Consider the following 12,175-nt stretch of genomic DNA (forward strand, 5'->3'; position numbering starts at 1 on the left):
GTATGCCCATAACTTCAAGAGCTTTTATACTCATTTGTAGTTACATGGGTTGTTCATTTAGACAAGCATTGTATTTATTATATTTATTTGAAAGAGTTGAATCTAAGTGCAAATTACGACCAACTAGAATAGCAGATACAGTAAAAAGGCCTTCGCTTGATAATAGCAAATATTTTGTTGAATTGAATTAATCTTAAACTTATTTATGAATTGGGCTCATTCGGAAACTAGGTATCTTTTTTAGGTCTCTTTATAGTTGTACTCAAAAAACTGGGATGATAAATCAGCTGAATCTACATGTACGCGAATCTAAATAACTACTGATAAAAAACCTACCTCAATGTTATATAGAAAAATATTTTGAATTTATAATGCATACATAGTACGACGTTGGCCCCTTTGGCATAAGCAGATTATTTGCACAGCGAATGGTAAATACTCAAGTGTTTATTAATTAATGAAGGCGACAAGAATAATAAACAAGCACTCAAAAGTATATGGGGAGAATACAAGTGAGTGTAAGCTTATAATCCAGCTAACTAGACTAGGGAACGACTGCAATGCAGTCATAAACTTGCACCAAATATCAATTTATACAGTTAATTAAGCGCATATGTGACTGCGCCATTTTATAAACCAAAACAGGAGTAGCAAGGGGATGAGGGAAAGAGGAAATAAGCACACACAGAGCTACTCAGTTACACACATGCACACACACACACACACACACACACACTCATACGGTACAGCTCAAAGTCAATTGCAATTTTATGAGCTGTTGAAAATGAAGTGTGTAACCAAGAGAGAGAGAGAGAGAGAGAGAGGGGGCAGAGAGACTTCACATCACAAGCCATTACGCTGATTGGCTTTTAATGTTTATCAATATATAAGGCAGTCCGTCGAAATTGCTCTCATATCAGGCCAAATGTGAATGTGAATGAGGAGTGCAAGACCTCATTTTAGCTGAGGCGTTGACTTGACTGATATGGAGGTTGGGGCTTCTGAGAGGACTGCTTAAATATGCATGTACTGCACTTAGGTTGGGGGTTTCTGGTGTGCTTCGTGCTTTTGGCCCATAAATTTCCATTATCACATGCTAACATTTAGTCTGCTATTATTTTCATACAAGAATTATAAGATGCAGGCACATAGAGTCCAGCGTCGGGGCAGGGTGCAGAGGCTGGCTTGACCTGCATTTTTTTCTCTGCCTTACGTGCATAATTTATCTGTCAGCGAAAGTAGCAAGTGCACTAAAAGGAAGAAACCGGAAGAAAAAAAACAAATTCCAAATAGCAGGACCAGTTGGTTTACAGCCGCAGCAGGACTCACGGACGACATGTGGCGTATGGACTCAGTCAAGTCAGGAGAGGCGATACAGTAGAGCAAACTTAGTATTAAATTTGTCATAATAAAGGAGTTAATATTTAATAGAAATTTTATTGTATTTATTATATGAATTTTATAAATATTTGGTATTTAGATAAAAATCAATACATGAATAAATATTAAATATTAATTTATTTTTCTACCATTAAAAATGGGTAAAAGGGGTATAATGTTTTTACAAATAAAGTCGTATTTAATTTTGTATTAAATATGTTTTATATATATTATTTTTATTTTATCATTTACACTATATTTTATTTGATTATTTTACATGTACATTTGATACTCTTGTTATCGAGTGTAGCTTAAAAAATTTCGTCGCACTTACAGTACAAATTTCAAAAGTTCTTCCACTGTGCGAACCATGGTGAAAAAAGAACTAGAACAACAACAACAACATGGGGGTCTGGACTAGCATATGCATCATCATCATGATGAGAAGCAACGAGCTACACTAACTAAATCCTATTATGAACTTTGAGCTTATGAAAAGACTTCAAGCGGCGCATTGTCTGCCAGCTGCAGAAAGGGAAGGAATGAATGAATGTCGACGACTGGGACAGGGAGAGGGACTGGGTAGGAGACCCCTATGTGTCCTATGCTGCTGGCAACGTTTACACTTCTGCATAATTAAGTTATGTGCACAATACACAGACACACACACACACATGCACACCTTTTGCCATTAGCTAGAGTTTTTCATTGCGCATACACCGCGTGTGTCGCAGTTGGTTGCCCGCCCGTCTGCACAGCTGCTGCTTAGGCGTCTTTAATTGTTATAAGTTGTTGGATAAATTAAAGTTGTGCAACTTGCAGCTGCAGCTGCAGCTGTCGAGCAATTTGAAATTTCTTGCTTGGTTTTGCACAATTTCCGTTTGCAATTTATCAGCGCAAAGTTGTTGGCGGTATTGAAAACAATTGGCAGCTAATTTTGCGCAAAATTTGCCATTTTTTATGTTCGTTTGTGCAGTTTGTGCTGTGGATTGAGAATATTTCAAAACCGTTTGCTGGATCCTTGCCAGGCAGCCAGGCAACCAGACACCCTCGCCTCCTCTGCCACACACCCAAAGCATTGGCTTGTGCACATCCTGAGCTTCTGCTGTTGAATCGAGAGCCTCAGTTTCCATCAGCGCTGCTGTCGTAAAATGCAAAATAAATTTCTAATGAATATTGAAGTGTGAAATTTGAATTGATTGCATTTGATTTGCGGATTTATAGCTGGATATTTACATTGAGGCGAATCCTGTGGCTTGCTTCGGCTACCTCCAACTCCAATACCAAAACTTTGCAAATTCAATTTAAATGGTGCTTTCAGTAAGCAGCTTAGCAGCTTTTGTCTAAATACAGAATTCCACAAACGCAGCTGTGCTTAAAGTTGCATACAAAAAAAAGTATTTAATAGCAGAAACAGAGTTAATTGTGGGAAATAAAGATAGTTACATTATTTAATATATGGTAAAGTTGGCGGTTAATGCAATGAAAGCAAGATAAACCAATTCGCCAATATGCAAATATCACGTGGATAATACAGAATTTTGAAACTAAATACGATAAATACTTTCTTGCATTCCACAACCAAAGCATATTTATTCTTGCTTTATATCAATCTTTGCATTAAGTAAACTTTGATAATAAAACTATACATTATACATTTTATAAGCTTGATTCCGAGATACTCTCAAGCCATATATATATACCTTTTTTTTAGTTCTTTATGCTGTAATTACCAAGCTCAACAATTAATAGAAAAAATTAAGGCTCAACATAAGTTTTAAAGCTTCTCTACCTAAAATATATTATTTATTATATTATTCTTATTTTTACTTACAGGCTAAAAGCAGTCTGTCCTCGGAATATAATTCGAATGCCTCAACACAATTTAGTTGTCTCAATGTCTGGTGTATATTTAAATAAATATTTAAATACTCACTCATTAAAAGAATGCTAAAATTGCCAAAAATTAAATAATATATACTAAAGTAAAAAAGTGAATAAGTTATTTTTTTTTTAAATTTTTTTTTTAGTTTGGCAAGAATTGGCTAAATATTGCATATAAAATAGTTAAAATATTGTGAATGTGTTATATAGTGCTCGTAAAGTAATTCATAAAATTGTTTAAGTATGATAAATATCACAATGCCGCTAAGAAAAGAGAAGAAGAGAAATTAAATCAAATGAAAGCGAATCCAATCAACAGCCAATTCAATGTGAGTGCATTTCTAACTATTTATATTAAATTATTTATTAATGTACCACAAATTTCTATACATATTTTGATTCAATTAAAATAATCTCGGTCCATATAAAAAGTATTTATATCATATAAAATATATGTGCAACAAGAAACTTTACTAACGCTATAACGCCTTTTACTACATCTTGATTGTAAAAAGAGTTCAGGCTTTTCTCTGAAAATACACTTTCTTTAGTTTAACCTATCTTAATCTTACTTAAACAAGTCTCTTGCAACTTTGTATCCGCTTGCCAATGCAACTATTTTGTACAATTTCAATTGGCAGACCGCACGAAAAAGTGAAGACTCAAACCTAAACCATAATCTGAGAATTTGCAATTGCCGCATAATTGCAAAACTATTACAATTTGCCCCATTTCCGAATGCAGAGAATTTTGTGGCAAAGAATTTAATTGAATTATGTATGCTGGCTGGGTAAACTTGGCACGGCCGCAGGCAAAATTGTTGCCAAAAACCGGATAGAGCCCCGGACAATCCAGTGCCATGTTTAATAATTTTACAACAATCTAACGGCGCAAATTCAATTTTATTCAATATTATTAGCTGCTGGCGTGCCTGGCCCGCCTCCAGTTGCGGTAGCCAAGTTCTTGTCTGTTTGCCCGTAACCACAAAGGGCGGGTCGGGTGTTCGGTTTGCTGGCTGAGGGCTCAGATTTGGGATCTGCTATCTGGATCTGTAGGTGTAGCTGTAGCTGTAGCTGTATAGTTATGTCCGTATGTGGTCTTGGGCTAGCTTTCGTTTGTTTGACTTGCTGTTATGCCAACTTGGCACGCAAACTTCTCACAAGTTTAGCTAGTTAAGCCAAAAACCGCCGGCTGGCGCATATGGAAATTGGGTCGCAGCAGCATCATCATCATCATCAACGACATCCATTTCATCATCATCGTCAACATCATCATCGGGATCCACAGTTGGCTTTCGACCAGAACAAGGCCAAGACGACGGCAACTAACTACAATGCCAACTATGCAGCCCTTGTTTGGTTAGCAATCTACTTGGAACTTTCCAGCTACGTTGAACACATACACACACGCACGCACACACACACACACTCACTTTCATATGGCTCGACCCTTTTGTTGATATTGTGCCGCAGCTGGTGCGAAGTTTTGGCATATACCCTAAAGGTTAAAATTGTTAATTTGTTAAAGCTTTGGCATTCTGGCCCGAGTTCATGATACTAGCCCTGATTGAAAATCTCAATTATATATGAACTGGTGACACAACTTGAACTTAGCTTGCAGAAAGTGTGATAGGATATTTAATTTTACTATATTAAAGTGTATTTGAAAAGTTGAGCAGATTTTTCAGTTTTTAAATTTTGAATAATAAATATAGGTTAATTAAGCCGAACATTTAAGTGCTTCGTTCTCTATTTGATTCTCATATCTCTGGTTCTTAGTCTCACTGAAAAATCGCCTTTCTATGCGATTTTCAGTTCCCAAGTAAGGGTAAAATAACTTTAATTTGTTTTTTTTTAGTTTCTTATGCTAGTTCGATTGTCAGCTCGATTATTTTACTTATTTGTATTAAAGCTACTTAGATTTTCTTTGGAAACCATTTATAAAGTCGTTTTGGTGCCAGCAGCTGGTTTCGTCTGCTGCTGTGAAATTCGAGAGGCGCACAAATTATATGTTAATGCAATTGTAATTGATACAAATTTGATTTCGAGAAAGGCAGAAAAATATGTTTGGGCGGCTGTAGCCTGGTGTTGGCATTGAAAATGAGAAATCATTTCGAATACAGGCGTGTGTGGCATATGTTGGCATAATGTGGCACACGTGGCAGTCGGCACCGTGCTGCCAGCTGCCAGTTGGGTGGGCCGGGCGACCCTGGGCACTGGGAGCTGATAACTGGGGCCAGGGTCTGAGCTTCGCTTTCGCTGCGCTGCCGAGCGAACGCCCGAGATAACGTAATAATTTATATGAACTTTACAGGGTCATTAATTTAAAGCTTATTCAGTTGTTCAAGATTTATTAAATTAACTCAAGTTGTGGCAGCCGGCGCGCCGGCAGGAGAAATGAATCCACTCGAGGGCAGGGGCTCGGCAGTCAAACACTTACGCAATAAGTTAACGTATTCCGGTTGGGGTCAAAATGGGGCGTTGAAATGGGCAGACACTTGATTTTGCTGCCTTCTATTGATAATAAAGAATTACGAGAAGATTAGTTGGCGAGCTTAGCTGCATATTATATTGAGTAGCATAGGAGGTGTATTTAAATTCAAATGCATTTCATTGATTAGTTTTTGCGCATGATAATATAAAATTATTTATTAATTATACATGCTCAGCGATTCATCAGTTTTAACTAGCCTTAAAATCAAGGTATGTCTGTTAGAATTTTCATTTATTTTGGAATTTAACCCAAAACTTAAACCAAGATTATTGCCCAAAAGGAACTAAATCGAAAACCAAGCCGAACCATATTTTTAAAAATTGTTTTTTTTTAAACTCAACTATAAAACATAAGCAACTTGAGATGCCAGCCATTGGAATTATAAGCAGAACAGACGCTTCATTAACCATTTTAAAATGTTTGGAAAACTTAGCCCTTAACCAAAACCTGGGATGGTGGGTGTGGAAATTCAGGTTCACGAACAGATCCTACAGTCAGGTAGTCGGCTTGAACTGAGGGCCTTGCAGTCCAGCCAAAAAATTGCATTAAACATATCATGTGAAATGAAGTAATATTCTACATATACAAGACTAATATTAATTAAATTAAATTTTAAATTATTCCTAAAATCAGACAAAACCTCACCGTCAATCAGAAGTTATGACTAATAAGTGGAATATTCCCACTTAAAAAAATAACGATTTTTTGCTCATTAAGATGAATAATAGATTCGTAACCAACTGTCAGCTCAGACAATGCTTGATAAAACAAGAGCAGCTTTTAGAGAAAATATCAATCAAATGTTGCTGTAGATTTCTTAATTTATAGTCTGGCAAACTACTTGAAATAATGTGTTTGCATTGCATCGCAGATTAAACACAATTAAATTAACTGCATTGTAATTGTCTGCAGTCACAACGAATAATAATAAATTTATTTTCTTGCGGGGAGGCAATGCGGGCAGCCTCGAACCGCAATCCAATTTATTGCTGTTGACCGCGACTAGGATTTGGCTTGTTGGCTGCTTTTCCGGCAGTTCTGTTGCCGTCCCGCCCCACACTCCAGGAAAATGTCTGCCTCAGAATTGCAATTTACGTGCTACCTAAATGTTACAATAACAACAACAACAAAAATAGACGCAATGGAAAGGTAAGTCCGTCTGGAGCAACATTTGATTGAAACGCTGCAATTTGGCGGTGAGCGAAAGCGAAAGCGCTAGAGAAAGAGAGAGAGCGAGAGAGACGGAGTGGAAAGGATACTTCATAGTGGTGCATGTTTGTATAAATGGACCGGAATTTCAGGAATATTCATAGCATTGCCCACGCTTGACTGGCAACAACCACAAAAATGCATTGAATTGAAAATGTTTGAATTTGAATTTATATTGCAAGTTTGACTTGATTGAAGCACTTGATATCGTTTCCTTTTGACATTGCGCCAGCCACTCCATAAACTCCTTCAAAGTGCAGAGCCCCACCCCCTCCGCAAAATTAAATATAATATAAAAATATATATATATGCATTTTTGTTTGGGTTTCGAGCTAAGACCAGACGCTCAGCTAACAAGCTATGAGTTTTCTATTGATTTGACAAATACTGAATCGAGCTAAAAACGCATACAAATCATTTGGGAATCCAAGAGCGACTTTTTTCGTGCGGTTGAAATCAGCTAGTTAAAATTAATTGTTTGGTCAGGACAGCAACTGGTCGGGACCCAGCTATGCCACAATTTTATGTATATTTACATATCTGAAATAATAAGAAAGGCATTTATTGCAGAACTGAATGTTGGGGAGCAAAAGTCTATACCCTGAACTGCTTGAAACGGGTATAATGATTTTGTGCAAATGAATGTAACGGGCAGAAAGAGGTATCTGAGAGTATATTTTTTGAGTTTTTCTTATTGAAATCTTCTTCTTAGAAACCGAAGCTATTCAAGAAAGCGTTTTGCATAGTGTGGGGCAAAAAGTGGAAGAATCTATGTATATACACATATGTTCTTACCGCATTTTTGGTATATTTTTATGTATATTAAAATACTAATTGTTTTTGTTATAGATAATTCATAATTTTTTTTTAACTATTTAATTTATTTCTTACAATTGTTAAAGTTATTTTTAAAATATGAACAGAAGTTTCCCAGTCTATATTCAATATGGATGTACCCATCTTGGACTTTAGACAAACATTTGGGATCTAAAGAAATTTGTCTCAGACAACAAAATCATTTTATTCTGCGTTTTGCCTTAGTTGCTTTTTACGCAAAAGCCAAACGGCCGCAAAAGCCACTGAATACTTAAATTCGAAATTTAAACATTAATTAGAGCCATCGAAGCGTGTCCGTGAAATAGTTACGTATTGATAGACAGCAAGCAGGAGCTGGACCTGCTAGAAGCCAAGGATAACGCGTCCTGCATGCCAAATGCGAAGCACGTAGGCAGCGAATGGCGACAGGATGCGGTTGCGGATACGCAGATACGTCCGCAGTTGAATACGATGGATTTTTTTTACTTAAGGCCAGATATCGCAAACTAACCGCAAGACAAAATCCGGCGTAAAACTTGAACAGTTCTAGTCGCACATTTAACGGCATTTTGGATGCGTTGCTGGCGTTGATTTTAACGACATTTTAGCTGCGATTTCCATGCGCAACTTCGCGTCTGGGCCAACTCCATAAAACTACAAGATACGCGTGTTACCTGCACAAAGTTTTTGACTCTCCGTTCCAATAAACTGGCTGGCACAATATTAGTTTTTATGCGGCAACGTTGCCCGAAATAATAAAAAAAAAAAAATATTGAAAAGAAAAGAAAAGTTTGCCCAACAAAAACGGAGCAAATAAAAAACTGCAAAATCATTTAGGTAAACAGTGACAGACTTTTACAGACTTCATCCAGCGTCAAGCCTTACGCTCATATACACAATCCAGCTGTGAGTGTTGCCGGTTATTGGACAACAAAAAGCTAGTTTTTGTTGAGCAGATAATAATAATTTAATTTTTTTAAGTATTTTTTTTTGGTGATGTACTTTTTAAAATCGGCCCTTCTGTTATACGAAATAAAAATTGCTTAAATTATATGAAACTTAATTAGTTTTTCGAATTTTGACTTGAAAGTCATTTATCTTAAGATCTTTTCGAAGCCTTATAAATTTATCTTTTTGAATTGGCTTTTCTTAAATATATCTGTAAGGAATATGGTTTAAGATTTGACATTACTGTATAAACGTACCCTAAGAAAGAATTAAATAAGGTTGACTATAGATAAATAAAAATATTTTCTTCTTTGGAGGGCCCTTAATATAGAAAAAAGACTGTTTGTGTGTCATCAAGTAAAATTCAAATTCGGTCAGAATTTTCACTTAACAGAAAAGTGAAACTGCAAAGTCTTCATATTTAAGGAAAGGAAAGTCTCCCATAAAAAGATGAGTAATTTTCATGAATGTGCAACATGGACTGCTTAAAATAGTATAGTTAATTAAGTCTCTTGGTTACAAACTAGTCTCGATTTAACATTAAGGCAATATTCTATTATTTAATTCTTTTAATAATTTATATTCTAAGCTCTTTGACAAATAATAGTTGTATTTTATGATATAAAACATTATAAATTATATATAAATAAATAAACAAAATGTAGAATAAGAATACAATGGTATTTCTTCAGCCAGATTAGACGCCAAAATACCGAATTGTGCAACACTGTCAGCCACCTGGCCACCTATCTAGCGACGCTGTATGCATGAGAAACTTTGTGCTATGTGACTTTCAGAATTTTTAGTTTTGATTTCAAGTTTGCCGTGGCCTGTTGTCAGCTCATGGCGGAGCTTAGCTGAAAATATTGCAACTTGCAGCAAAGTCACGTGCAAGTTTGCCGACATTTCTGGCATTACCTGGTAGTCCCGCCCGGTTGCAAATGTGTGCAACTGACAAACTGCTGGCGTATGCCACACCAACTTTAAGTTGTATGTATGTGTGTGTCTGTGTTGTCAGCGTTGCACAATTGCCAAGAGCGCAATTAAATAAATTTCTATTTAACTGCGATGAGTACTCATCGCACTCACCACTCGCTTAGCACACTCATACACTCACACACTCAGCACTCATGTCGAATTTAACATGCTGACTAAATCTGTCACGTGCACCTAACAATGACAGCGCTCAGGCTCGGTTTTTGGGTACGAGTTTGGCTTACATTCCGGCTGCCCCTCTTCGGTGTCTAGTTTTACCCTAATTGCAATTGTTTCCATATACAAATGAGTTAAGCGTGCGCTAACCATTTATACGCATTGTTTAGTGGTAACGCATTTGTACGCTAACAGATGAGTCTGGAACGATATAGTCTACGATGTTTGGGGCTAAAATAACATAAATAAATGATGAAGATCATGCGGCGATTTCGCTCTTAATTAAAAGATGCCTTCTCTTATATGGCTCATAGCAGTTGAATATCGCATATCACTCTTATTGAGTCGAGTTACTACCAGCAGTGTAATTAAAGTTATTTGGTTACTGTCATTTATTTTAATAAATTAAAATGAAATTTAGTGCAGCTAAAATTGAAATATGAATGTCAAATCCGTGGCGAGTTGCTAAATATTAAAAATATAACTTATGATTATTATTTATTTAATAAATTTACTTATGGAAATTAGATTTGACATAGAAAATTAAAATATTATAAATATGGAAAGGTCGCCAAAACCATCACTAAATAATTTAATATAGCTAAAAAAGTGTCTTCCACAAACAAATAGATTATTTGTCCTCAAAATGAAAAAAAAAAACAGAAAACTATTTATTTTACAAATCTATATTCAGTACAACGTCAAAGAAATAATTGAAGAGAATAAATAAATATTTATTTTTTTGATAACAAAATTGATTTTACACATACAAAATGAATGACACTTACTTCAGTAGGAATGTCGCTTCGCTTATCGCCAAAATTTTGTATATCTATGTATTGAAATGACAACCCATAAAACTACCGCTTGATGTCCGCATCCGCATCCACATCCGCAACCATATCCGCAGCAACATCCGTTCAAACTAAACGATGGCAAACGATGCTCAACACCTTTTGCAGCGAATGGAGCATAAGAAATCATATCAAGCGTTCCAGCGTACGGATATAATATATATAACAATTTTCACACAATTTTCCTAACACGTTATTTGCGCGTATTTCATATATCCTTACTGTCAAGATGCTTGCTGTGTGTGTGTGTGCGCGTATGTGTGTGAATTAGCGGCAAACGGATGTTGAATTGGTTTGCCTTTGGCTTCGCTTGCCAGTCAAGTGGTGTGTACAGAATGTGTGGAGCAGCATCTTGTGGCAGGTTTTTCCTCTGTTGACTGCTTGTTTTTATTTCCTTTTTGGCGTTGTGTGCGCGTGTGTGTCTGTGTATGTGTGCTTGTGTGTGGGTTGTCCTGGCACGTTGGCACGCTTAAATCAAAGCAATTTGCCGCGCAGCATCGTGTTGTAAATTATCGCCGCAGGATTTTGTTTTATTAAACTCGAGTGTTCATCTGTGTACGCCTGTCTGAGATTTCCTGAGCTTCGGGATTTCAATATATTTTGCGGTACTATAAGAAATGCTGCTCTATTTAAGTTGGCAGTTTATTTGCTAATCATCAATAAAATATTTAATGTATGTAAATATTTGTGTAAAATAAATAAGCATAAAGCGTTATTTTTTTATAAAATTTTATTTTTGTAATATTGTTACTACAAATACTATTATGGATTTAGGATGTATTATGTATAAATTAAAAGTTTATTATTTATTATAGTAATAATTTTATTTATTGTCCAAATATGGTATACACATATTTTGTTAATCTACATAAATTAAGTCAAAAATGTTTTCTAAGTTTCTCACTTGTGTTTTTTAATAATACAAATTTCCTTATTATTATATAAACAAAGTTAAGATGTTAAAAACAAGCATTACACTGTAAAATTTATTTGACGTTAATAATAATAAGAATAATGTTCATTTTTATAAACTTTTCAAATTTTAAGTAAGTATATTTATATATTATATTCAAATATTCATTAATAATTAATTAAATGGAAATTTTGAGCCTTACTTTAAGACATTGCAATTTAAAATTGTAAAAAATGTATATACAGCTATTTATATTTTTTATTATTAGTAAGGTATGCCTGTAAATGTTTTGAAAATTTGTCATTTAAGTAGATCACACAATGCGATGTACGAATAAACTCGCCCTTGTATTAACTACTTAAGCGTTCAATTTTCATTGCAGCAAGCGTTAATAATGATTTATATATTTTAGTTTGCTTTATCGATTTGTTGATTTGCTATGCATTTGTCACAAGTAGTACATTAAAAGGTGGATTTGAATCTGACAACGACCTCTTAATGGTTACTACTTAAGGCACATGCATAA

At 35.4% G+C, this 12,175-nt stretch overlaps 1 protein-coding gene across 1 annotated transcript in view; it reads left to right on the forward strand.

The window, feature by feature from the left end:
- The first annotated feature begins 3,457 nt into the window (after nucleotides 1-3,457).
- The window catches only part of DIP-kappa (Dpr-interacting protein kappa), a 135,811-nt gene continuing 127,093 nt past the window's right edge, over nucleotides 3,458-12,175 (forward strand). Inside the window, exon 1 of the mRNA XM_064697370.1 lies at nucleotides 3,458-3,593. The gene's annotated coding sequence lies outside the window, so the exon portion shown is untranslated. The remainder of the gene's footprint in view (nucleotides 3,594-12,175) is intronic.

Source organism: Drosophila montana, unplaced genomic scaffold (genome assembly GCF_035044405.1).
Source record: "Drosophila montana isolate Dmon_TW-CO22-7 unplaced genomic scaffold, ASM3504440v1 contig_402_1, whole genome shotgun sequence".
Lineage (NCBI taxonomy): Eukaryota > Metazoa > Arthropoda > Insecta > Diptera > Drosophilidae > Drosophila > Drosophila montana.